Raw genomic sequence first — 10,428 nt, 5'->3', positions numbered from 1 at the left:
AAAGGAGGGGGAGGAAGAGGAGCAGGAGGAGCAGAAGGGGGACGAAGAGGAGGGGGAGGGGGACTGCGGAGTCCTTGGTGCTTTCTGACCTCAATTGTTTGCTTGCAGAGGTTTTATGAACCAACTAAGTAACATCCTCAGTCCTAGAAGTGAATGTGGGGTTTATGGAGAGGAGAAGGAAGAGGAGAAACATAAGAAGGATGGGAGGGGGAGGAGGGAGAGAAGGAGGAGGAGGAAGAGGAGGAGGAGGAGAGAAAAATAAGGATGAGAGGAGGGAGAGAGGGAGAAGGAAGAAGAGGAGGAGGAGGAGGAGGAGGAGGGAATGATCAGAGAGAGGAGGAGGAGGAAGAGGAGGAGGAGAGAAAAATAAGGATGAGAGGAGGGAGGGAGAAGGAAGAAGAGGAGGAGAGAATGATGAGAGAGAGAGAGAGAAGAGGAGGAAGAGGAAGAGGAGGAGAGAAAAATAAGGATGAGAGGAGGGAGAGAGGGAGAAGAAGAGGAGGAGGAGGAGAGAATGATGAGAGAGAGAGAGAGAAAGAAGAGGAGGAGGAAGAGGAGGAGGAGGTGGAGGAGGAGGAGAAAAATAAGGAGAAGGATGGGAGGGGGAAGGAGTGAGAAGGAAGAAGGAAAAAGAAGACCAGGAGGAGGAGAGGAGAATGAGAAGGATTGGAGAGAGAGGCGGAGGAGGGGGCAGAGGATCTGCCCCAATGTTTCTTTCCCTTTAGCTCCTGGCAATAGGGCTCCTGCACAGCCCTTGTGTGTGTGTGTGTGTGTGTGTGTGTGTGTGTGTGTGTGTACACACAGCCTCCCCTTGTTAGACCGAGGTGGATCTGTGCCCAGAAGCCTCTAGGTGAGAAAAGGCACCTTGGCTGAGCTTGGCAGAGAGAGACAGAAAAGAGAGAGCAGGGAAAAAATAATAGGAGGAGGGGGCGATGAGCAGGGGCTTAAGACCTTTGGAGAAAGAAGCAGCGGCTGGAATCTGGGGGGGGGGGGGAAGGAAGAATGAGAGGAAGAATGAGAGGAAGAGAGGGCAGAGAGGAAGGGAGGAAGGAGCGGCCCAATTTTTTGAAGGAGAAAAATGAAAGCCGGAAAGGCAATCAAGATGGGGATTCAGGCCCATTTTTTTTTCCATTTTTGGAGGGCTGCTCATTTCCCCCTGGAGAAAAAAGAAAGCAGAAAAAAGATGGGTTGGATTTGAGCCAGGAGGAACCTACAAAATGCTGGCTTGGCAGGGAGGCGGCAACGTGTCGAAAGAAAAGGTGCCCTGCTCAAACTAGGTTTGTTCTAGCAAACTCTTGTCAGTTCTTCCCCAAATTTTCACAAATCAATGCCAGCTGTATTCCCCAAGCCCCAGCCGGGTTTGGTTGGCACGCTGTGGATTCACCCAGCCTTGTGTTTGTGTTTGGCCAAGCGCTGCTGGATCCTTCTTTCTTAAGGCGCTCGAGGAGAGCCCCACAGTGGATTCTCCTTTCCTGGTTCTTGATCCATTCTCCTCTTGAGCAGAGGCTTTTTTTAAAACAAAACAAAAACAAACGGCGTTTTGGAAGTTTTCATTCAGTTGGAGGCAAAGGAATTTACTTTGGGATCTGGGCCTTCGGTTAGGAAGTTGTTAGACAGGGCTGCCTTGTTCCTCCTCCTCCCATCCTCCTCTTTTTTCTTCTCCTCCTCATCCTCCTTTCCTTCTTCCTCCTTTTTCTTCCACTCCTCCACTTCCTCCTCCTCCTCTTCCTTTCCTTCTTCCTCCTCCTTCCTCCTCCTTCCTCCTCCTCTTCTTCTTTCTTGTCCTCCTTTACTTCTTCCTGTTCCTTCTCCTCCTCCTCTTTCTTCTCTTCCTCCTCCTCCTCATTTCCTTCCTCCTCCTCCTCCTCTTCCCATCCTTCTCTTCTCTCTTGTCCTCCTTTCCTTCCTCCTCCTCCTGCTCCTCTTCCTCCTCCTTTCCTTCTTCCTCCTTCCTCCTCCTCTTCTTCTTTCTTCTCCTCCTCCTCCTCTCCTTCCTCCTCCTCTTCCCATCCTCCCATCCTTCTCCTCTTCTTTCTTCTCCTCCTCATCGTCCTTTCCTTCTTCCTCCTTTTTCTTCCACTCCTCCACTTCCTCCTCCTCCTCCATTCCTTCTTTCTCATCCTTCTTTTCCTCCTCCTCCCATCCTCTTCTTTCTCTTCCTCCTTTTCTTCTTCCTCTTCTTCTCCTCTTCCTCCTCCTCATTTCCTTCCTCCTCCTCTTCCCATCCTTCTCTTCTTTCTTCTCCTCCTTTCCTTCTTTTTCATCCTTCTCCTCCTCCTCCTCCCCTCCTTCTCTTCTTTCTCATCCTCCTCCTTTCCTTCCTCCTCCTCTCCTTCCTCCTCCTCCTTTCCTTCTTCTTCTTCTTCCTCCTCCTCCTCCTGTTTTCTTATCCTCCNCTCCTCCCATCCTTCTCTTCTTTCTTATCCTCCTCCTTTCCTTCCTCCTTCTCCTCCTCCTCCTTTCCTTCTTCCTCTTTCCATCCTTCTCCTCTTCTTTCTTCTCCTCCTCCTTTCCTTCCTCCTCCTCCTCCTCCTCCTCTTCCTCCTCCTTTCCTTCTTCCTCCTCCTTCCTCCTTCTCGTTTCTTCTCCTTCCCTCCTTCCTCCTCTTCCCCCTCCCCCTCTTCTTTCTTCTCCTCTTTCTCCTCCTCCTCCTCTTCCTCTTCCTCCTTCTTCTCCTCCTTCTCCTCTTCTTCTCTTACTCTTCTGCTCCCTTCTCCCCTTCCTCCCCTCTTCCTCCTCTTCTTTCTCCTCCTCTTCCTCCTCATTTTTCTCCTCCTCCTCCTCCATCTGAGGTTTGGCCTTCAGAAATTGTGGGAGCTTCATCACTGGAAGCTTTCCAGAAGAGACGGGACTGCCATCTGTCAGAAAGGGTCTACGGTCTCCTGCTTGGGCGGGGGGGGGGTTGGACTAGATGACCTACAAGGTCCCTTCCAGCTGTTGTTCTGAGTCTGATTCCTCCTCCTCTTCTTTCTCCTCCTTCTCCTCTCCTCCTCCTCTTCCTCCTCCTCCCCTCCTTCTCTTTCTCCTCCCCCCTCTTCCTCCTCCTCCTCCACCACCACCATTAACCTCCCCCCCCAATTTAATGCAATATTGAGGAGACATGGAAGCCAACCACTTCAACAGTTTCTGCAATCAAAGCACTTGTCCCTTTGCTGATGACCTGTGACCAGCCAGCAATTCAGACGTTATCAGAAACCCACCTTTCCAACAGCCTTTGATGGAGCCATAAAAGCCCAGGTCTTCTTTTTGATGCTCAGCCAGTGGGGTCCTTATCCGGACGGGACGATCTGTAAGGTGGAGGCAGAAACATCAAATCCAACTTATTTAAATCTTTCAAGGCAAAGTCAGATTAACCAGGCTTCAGAGGGGGCACTGCCAGGACCATCCAAAAACAGAGAAATAAAGCATCTGGATTTTATGGCGGTTTGGCCCCTTTGTCATTTACTCCTGGTTTCCGGCGAAATCGTGCCCCTAGTTTCGCACTGTTGGTTCATGTAAAAATTGTGGCTGCCGCAAAAGAGTTTGTAAAATCAGATCAGTCAGATCACCGACACGTTTTACGACTGTCGTGACTTATGACGGCGATGAGCAGGCTCCATTACAGTCCTAAAATCGAGGACTTCCCGTGTTAAGATGAGAGGCTGAAGTGATCACCAGCGGCCCTCGTTTAGTGACAACAACAACAATAATAATAATAACAGCAGAATAGACGAGTAAAGAACTGGAGAAGATCACAAAATACAAAGATCTACAAATACAAACAGAAAGACTGTGGTAAAAGCAAGCAAGGGTAGTACCAATAGTAATAGGCGCCTTGGGTGCAATCCCAAAACAACTGGAGCACCACTTGAACACCATCGGCATTGACAAATTCGCCATTAGTCAATTGCAAAAGGCGGCCTTACTAGGAACCGCTTCCATCCTGCGACGATATCTGTAATACCATCAAACATCCACATCTGCCTATCCCAGGTCCTGGGTAAGGACTTGATAGGTAGACAAAATGCCAAATCCAGTCTGAACATCTGGCTGACTGTGTGATGATCATAATAATAATAATAAAGTTGGAAGGGAACTTGGAGATCATCTAGTCCAACCCCCTGCTCAGGCAGGAAACCCTATACCATTTCAAATGGCCGTCCAGTCTCTTCTTAAAAACTTCCAATGTTGGAGCATTCACCGCTTCTGGAGGCAGGTAGTTCCACTGGTTAATTGTTCTAACTGTCAGAAAGTTTCTCCTTTGTTCTAGGTTGCTTCTCTCCTTGATTAGTTTCCATCCGTTGCTCCTTGTCCTGCCTTCAGGCGCTTTGGAAAATAGCTTGACTCCCTCTTCTTTGGGGCAGCCCCTGAGATATTGGAAGACTGCTATCATGTCACCCCTCATCCTTCTCTTCATTAAACTAGACATACTAGACCCATACTAGACATACATCTTTTGAGCTACTCTATGGTCATTTAGGTTTTGCCGTTTTTATAAAGTGAAACTTGATTTTCTTCCACCCTTTGTGACATCCTGCCTGTTGGGTTTGAAATGTTGGTCTGTCTGAGTTCAGAAGCCTCGTGAAATTTGTACATGGTGATTCTGTGAAGCCCTTTTGTTTACCTGTGTATTACAATTCCTTATGAAAATTATGATCCGACTCATATTTTGGGGCATCAAATTCACGCTTTTGCATAAAGTCAGATTCGTGCTTTTTTTTTTTTTTTGGCATCTATGCAAAAATGTTGTCTCCATTTGTGGTTTGTCTTAGAGATTGTCTTTTGACTGCTTTAGAGACCGTGTCTCGTCCAGGCAATTTTTGCTGAAGCAAAACAATCTCATTTTTCTCTTTGCATAATTGAAATTTACTGTGGTTTCCAGATTTTTCGAAGTGTCGTTTTTTTATCGCATTATTGCTAAAGGCTGATCCTTGTACTGCAAGTATTAAGGCTTGTATTTCCTCCGTGATGCATCCGATCTGAAGCCATCGCCAATTTGGCTAGCTTTCTACCTTGCTTTCAATTTCTTGAGCGTGCCCAGGTTTATTTCTCCAATTTTTCATCTGCCGCTCCAAGCGTTCAGCTTTTTAATGTCACCTTTGATTCTGTCACCTTCAGAGTGTTTGCCTTGCAGACAGTTATTAACCCGCTCCTTTTGCTTGCTTTTATGTAATCTCTGTCTGATTTCATCCTTGGCTGTCTGCTTCATTTGCAACACACCGCAACGGCTGATTGTCCTCAGTAAACATGAGCCGTTTGTGTTGACTTTTGGGTGCAGCACAGAATAGATTGCTGTAGGTTGTCAGGTCTTGTGTCTAGAGCAGGGCTGCTAAACCTCAGCAATTTTGAGAAGGGTGGACTTCAATTCCCGGAATTCCCCAGCCAACATGCTTTAAGATGCGTGGACTACAACTCCCAGAATTCCCAAGTTGACATACTTCAAGATGGGTGGACTTCAACTCCCAGAATCCTCCAGCCAATATGCTTTAAGATGCATGGACTTCAACTCCAAGAATTCCCCAGCTGACATACTTCAAGATGGGTGGACTTCAACTTCATCTTTAAGGCGCTCCATGGCATCGGACCAGGATACCTTCGAGACCGCCTTCTGCCACAGATTACCTCCCATCGGCCGGTACGCTCCCACAGGGTGGGTCTCCTCAGGGTGCCGTCAGCCAGACAGTGCCGGCTGGCGACCCCAAGGGGGAGGGCCTTCTCTGTGGGAGCTCCCACCCTCTGGAATGAGCTACCCCCAGAGATCAGGGTGATCCCTGATCTCCCTTCCTTCCGCCGCGCCCTCAAGACATGGCTGTTCCAACAAGCGGGACTGGCCTAGGATAATTTTTAAGAGGGGTTTTTTAGAGGGGTTTTAATTACTTTTTAATTAGACAATTTAAATATTTCATTTTAATTAATTTTAATTCTGTGATTGTTATTGGTGTTTTTAATTGATTGTCAGCCGCCCTGAGTCCGCAAGGAGAAGGGCGGGATATAAATTCGAATAATAAATAAATAATAAATAAATAAATAAACTCCCAGAATTCCCCAGCCACTTTGCTTCAAGGTGGATGAACTTCAACTCCCAGAATTCTCGAGCCAATATGCTTTAAGATGTATGGACTTCAACTCCCAGAATTCCCCAGCTGACATACTTTAAGATGGGTGGACTTCAGTTCCCAGAATTCCCCAGCTAGCATGAATAGAATAGAGCTGGAAGGGACCTTGGAGGTCTTCTAGTCCTGCCCCCTGCTCAAGCAGGAGAACCCATCTCGGCCAAGTGCCTGTCTAGCCTCTTTTTATGCTTCAAGGTGACTGGCTGGGGCAGGGGTAGGCAACCTTGGCTCTTTTATGACTGGTGGACTTCAACTCCCAGAATTCCTGAGCCAGCCATGCTGAGGGGAAAGGGAGAGGTTTCCATGCTGAGCCATTCTGGCTCAGGAATTCTGGGAGTTGAAGTCCACAAGTCATAAAAGGGCCAAGTTTGAAGACCCCTGCTCTAAAGGTACAAACCAGTAGTTCCACCGGATGTAGGGTTGGTCTATAGCAGGGGTAGGCAACCTTGGCTCTTTTATGACTCGTGGACTTCAACTCCCAGAATTCCTGAGCCAGCTGAGGGGAAAGGGAGAGGTTTCCAAGCTGAGCCATGCTGGCTCAGGAATTCTGGGAGTTGAAGTCCACGAGTCATAAAAGAGCCAAGGTTGCCTACCCCTGGGCTGGGGGATTCTGGGAACTGAAGTTCACCCATCTTAAAATAAGCTGATATTGAGCAACACATGTCTGAAGCATTGGTTTCCAGTCATGTCCAGTTAAAATACCCGTTGTGTAGCCCATTGCAAGGAGAGCCCATGTATTAATGGTTTTGGTTGTGTAACCCCCGTACAACTTCGAGATTTTAAAACTTTCCTCACTCATTTTACATAGTCAGTGCTGGCTTTCTTTTTTTTTCATTTCAGTGTGGAAAATATTGTTTGCTTTTCAAATAATCAAACCCTTATACTTTTCTTCTCTTGCCAGTGCTTTTGATTAAGGTACTATTCCACGGTTCAGTTCCATTTAAATATTCAATTTTCTCTCTTTTTTATTGGCAGAGTTGCCCTATTATCCTCTCCAAATTCCATTTTGATGTCCTCGCGGAAGATTTAAACTGTATCTAAAAACGAATATATTTCTGTAGAGGACTTTGCCTGTAGTTTGACTTCATCCATGTAGAGCGAATGGCTGTGTGTGTGTGTGTTTGTGTGTGTCCCTTGCCCGGATTCATTCATAGCTAGTATTTTTATTCAGAATTATCGCTGTGGAATCTGAGCTATATTTAAAAGTACCGGAGACAATCCTTGAAAAATTCTGATTTTTAACTTCTCCTTCAATCCTTCTGTATTTCTAATTAATGCAGTTTTCTCGTGTATTTTTTTTTTGCCACTGCATTATTTAAAGAACATTATAATCTCATGAATTCCAAAACCATTTTTAAATCTAACGACGGGATGGTGAATAAGATGCTTTTTGTAATCAAAGCGGGCTGTTGTTCTTGTTCAGGATATATCAGTTTGCAGAAGAAAAACGGTACAGGTAGACCTTGTTTAGTGACGGCCCCATGTAGTGACCGTTTGCAGTTACAACAACGATAACAAAGTAACTATAACAAAGGTGGTTCCTTGCTCAATAGTAGTAACTGTGAGAGGGATCTCGCAGTCCTAGTGGACAATCACTTAAATAGGAGCCAGCCGTGTGCTGCAGCTGCCAAAAAAGCCAACACAGTGCTGGGCTGCATTAACAGAGGGATAGAATCAAGATCACGTGAAGTGTTAATACCACTTTACAAGGCCTTGGTAAGGCCACACTTGGAATACTGCATCCAGTTTTGGTCACCACGATGTAAAAAAAGATGCTGAGACTCTAGAAAGAGTACAGAGAAGAGCAACAAAGATGATCAGGGGACTTGAGGCTAAAGCATATAAGGAACGGTTGATGGAATTGGGGATGTCTAGTTTAATGAAGAGAAGGACGAGGGGGGACATGATAGCAGTCTTCCAATATCTCAGGGGCTGCCCCAAAGAAGAGGGAGTCAAGCTATTCTCCAAAGTGCCTGAAGGCAGGACAAGAAGCAACGGAGGGAAACTAATCAAGGAGAGAAGCAACCTAGAACTAAGGAGAAACTTCCTGACAGTGAGAACAATTAACCAGTGGAACAGCCTGCCTCCAGAAGCTGTGAATGCTCTAACACTGGAAGTTTTTAAGAAGAGACTGGAAAGCCATTTGTCTGGAGTGGCATAGGGTCTCTTGCTTAAGCAGGGAGTTGGACTAGAAGACCTCCAAGTTCCCTTCCAATTCTGGTATTCTATACAGATATTCCTCTACTTACAATAGTTCATTTAGTGTCCGTTCAAAGTTACAACGGCACTGAAAAATGACTTATGACCATTTTTCACACTTATGATGTTTGTAGCAGCCCCAATGTCATGGGATCAAAATTCAGACACTTGACCACTGACTCATATTTATGACGGTTGCAGTGTCCTGATGTCATGTGATCCCTTTGTGGGAAGAATCCAGAGAAAGAAATATTTTGGGAAATATTAAAAAGGCAGAATATATTTCCCCAAAGGATTTTAAAGACAGAAACCAACCCCCCCCCCAAAAAAATCTCTCTGTCCCAAACAAAAATCAGGTCTGCAGAAATGCAGATGTGATAATCTTGTCAGGAAAATTTGGAGCCAGGAAGCTGGGATTAAAAAGACAAAGATCCCTAGAATCAACAATCCCTCACACCAAAAAAATCCAAAAGTCATCAGCCACGGCCTCAGGGAAGCAGGATATGACCTTTGGGACATAATGGGATTAACCCACCACCATCAGAATACCAGAAAGGCACACTCAGACTCAGGTCAAAGTTCATGCCACAGGAGCAACTCCAAACAAAAAGCCCAAGAAGGTATAAAAACCCACCACTCCCTGCTCCATGTGGTCAGTTTTTCGCAGAGCCATCTTTCTGTCTGGCTCTGCTCTTCCATAAACTGCCACCTTCTTTCTAAAGCAGTCTCCATTTTGTTTATTCCCGGCTTGGACCGGACCCCGGTGAAGATTTTTCTCTCAACACCCTTTTGCAACTTTTCAATCAGCAAAATCAAATGTGGGCAGACAGGTTCGTTTAACCACTGGGTTTACTAACTTATCCCCTGCAGCGATTCACTTAACAATCACGGCAAGAAATTGGCAAAATGGGACAAAATGGGACAAAAAGAAAAACTGATATTTCACTCCAGAACACAAATTTTGGGTTCAGTTGTGGTGGCGAGTCGAGGACTGCCTGTATTCTTCCAGTTTTAGGATTCGGCCGAATCCTAGCTCTGAACTAAAGTCCTGGGGGAAGAAAAAAAAGGGGGTCCAAATTTTTGGTTTACAAAGGTGGGAGATTTCCTGCCCCGCAGGGAAAAACAACACACCTATCGAATCCTTGCAGGCAGCGCTCGTGAAACTGAGCTCTCTCTAGTGGCGCATAGAACAATGGAGCTCATCGCCCGAAGAAGGGACAAGCGATAATTTACGAGGGGAAGCCGCTGCTCCAAGCCAGCCAAGCGTAGCAGGCGGGGGAAAAAAAACAAAGCTGGAGGAATATCTCCATTTTCTGCAGGGTCTGCAACGGCTTTAGAGGGCAGTTATTGGTGGTGGGGTGAGTTTTTTTTTTTTTTTAAGCAGGGCATGATTCTTTGGGCTATTTTATAATAAGGAAAGGATTTACGTTTTTATTCTCCTTGGGAAAAAAAAGGTGGGTGGTTTTGGCCTAGGCTATGCAGGCGAGCTGGAAAAAAAATTATTGTTTAAATTGTTAAGGGGCTGCCACAGAGAAGGGGGGGGGTCGAGCTGTTCACCAAAGGCGCCTGAAGGCAGGACAAGAAGTAACGGATGGAAACTAATCAAGGAGAGAAGCAACTCAGAACTAAGGAGGAATTCCCTGACAGTGAGAACAATTAGCCAGTGGAACTCCTTGCCTCCAGAAGTTGTGAATGCTCCAACACTGGAAGTTTTCAAGAAGAGATTGGACAGTCATTTTTCCGGAATGGTATAATAGGGTCTCCTGCTTGAGCATAGGGTTGGACTAGATCACTAGAAGACCACCAAGAGTTAGCCTTCAGGAGTAGGCAACCTTGGCTCTTTTATGACTGGTGGACTTCAACTCCCAGAATTCCTGAGCCGGCATGGTTCAGCTTGGAAATCTCTCCCTTTTCCCTCAGCGTGGCTGGCTCAGGAACTCTGGGAGTTGAAGTCCACGAGTCATAAAAGAGCCAAGGTTGCCTACCCCTGCCCATGAAGATCCTGCTGGTGGCCCCTCCCCTCCCCTAAAGCCCCTCCCTCCTCAAAGCTCCACCCCTCTCCCTCCCAGCCAGATGATTACATCACTTATGGCCACAGTTGTGACTAGAATTCCCATTGCTAAGCAAGGCGAATATT

This window comes from Protobothrops mucrosquamatus, unplaced genomic scaffold (genome assembly GCF_001527695.2).
Source record: "Protobothrops mucrosquamatus isolate PMUCROS unplaced genomic scaffold, P.Mucros_1.0 scaffold5662, whole genome shotgun sequence".
Taxonomy (NCBI): Eukaryota; Metazoa; Chordata; class Lepidosauria; order Squamata; family Viperidae; genus Protobothrops; species Protobothrops mucrosquamatus.
Note: the sequence above shows the minus strand (reverse complement) of the source record.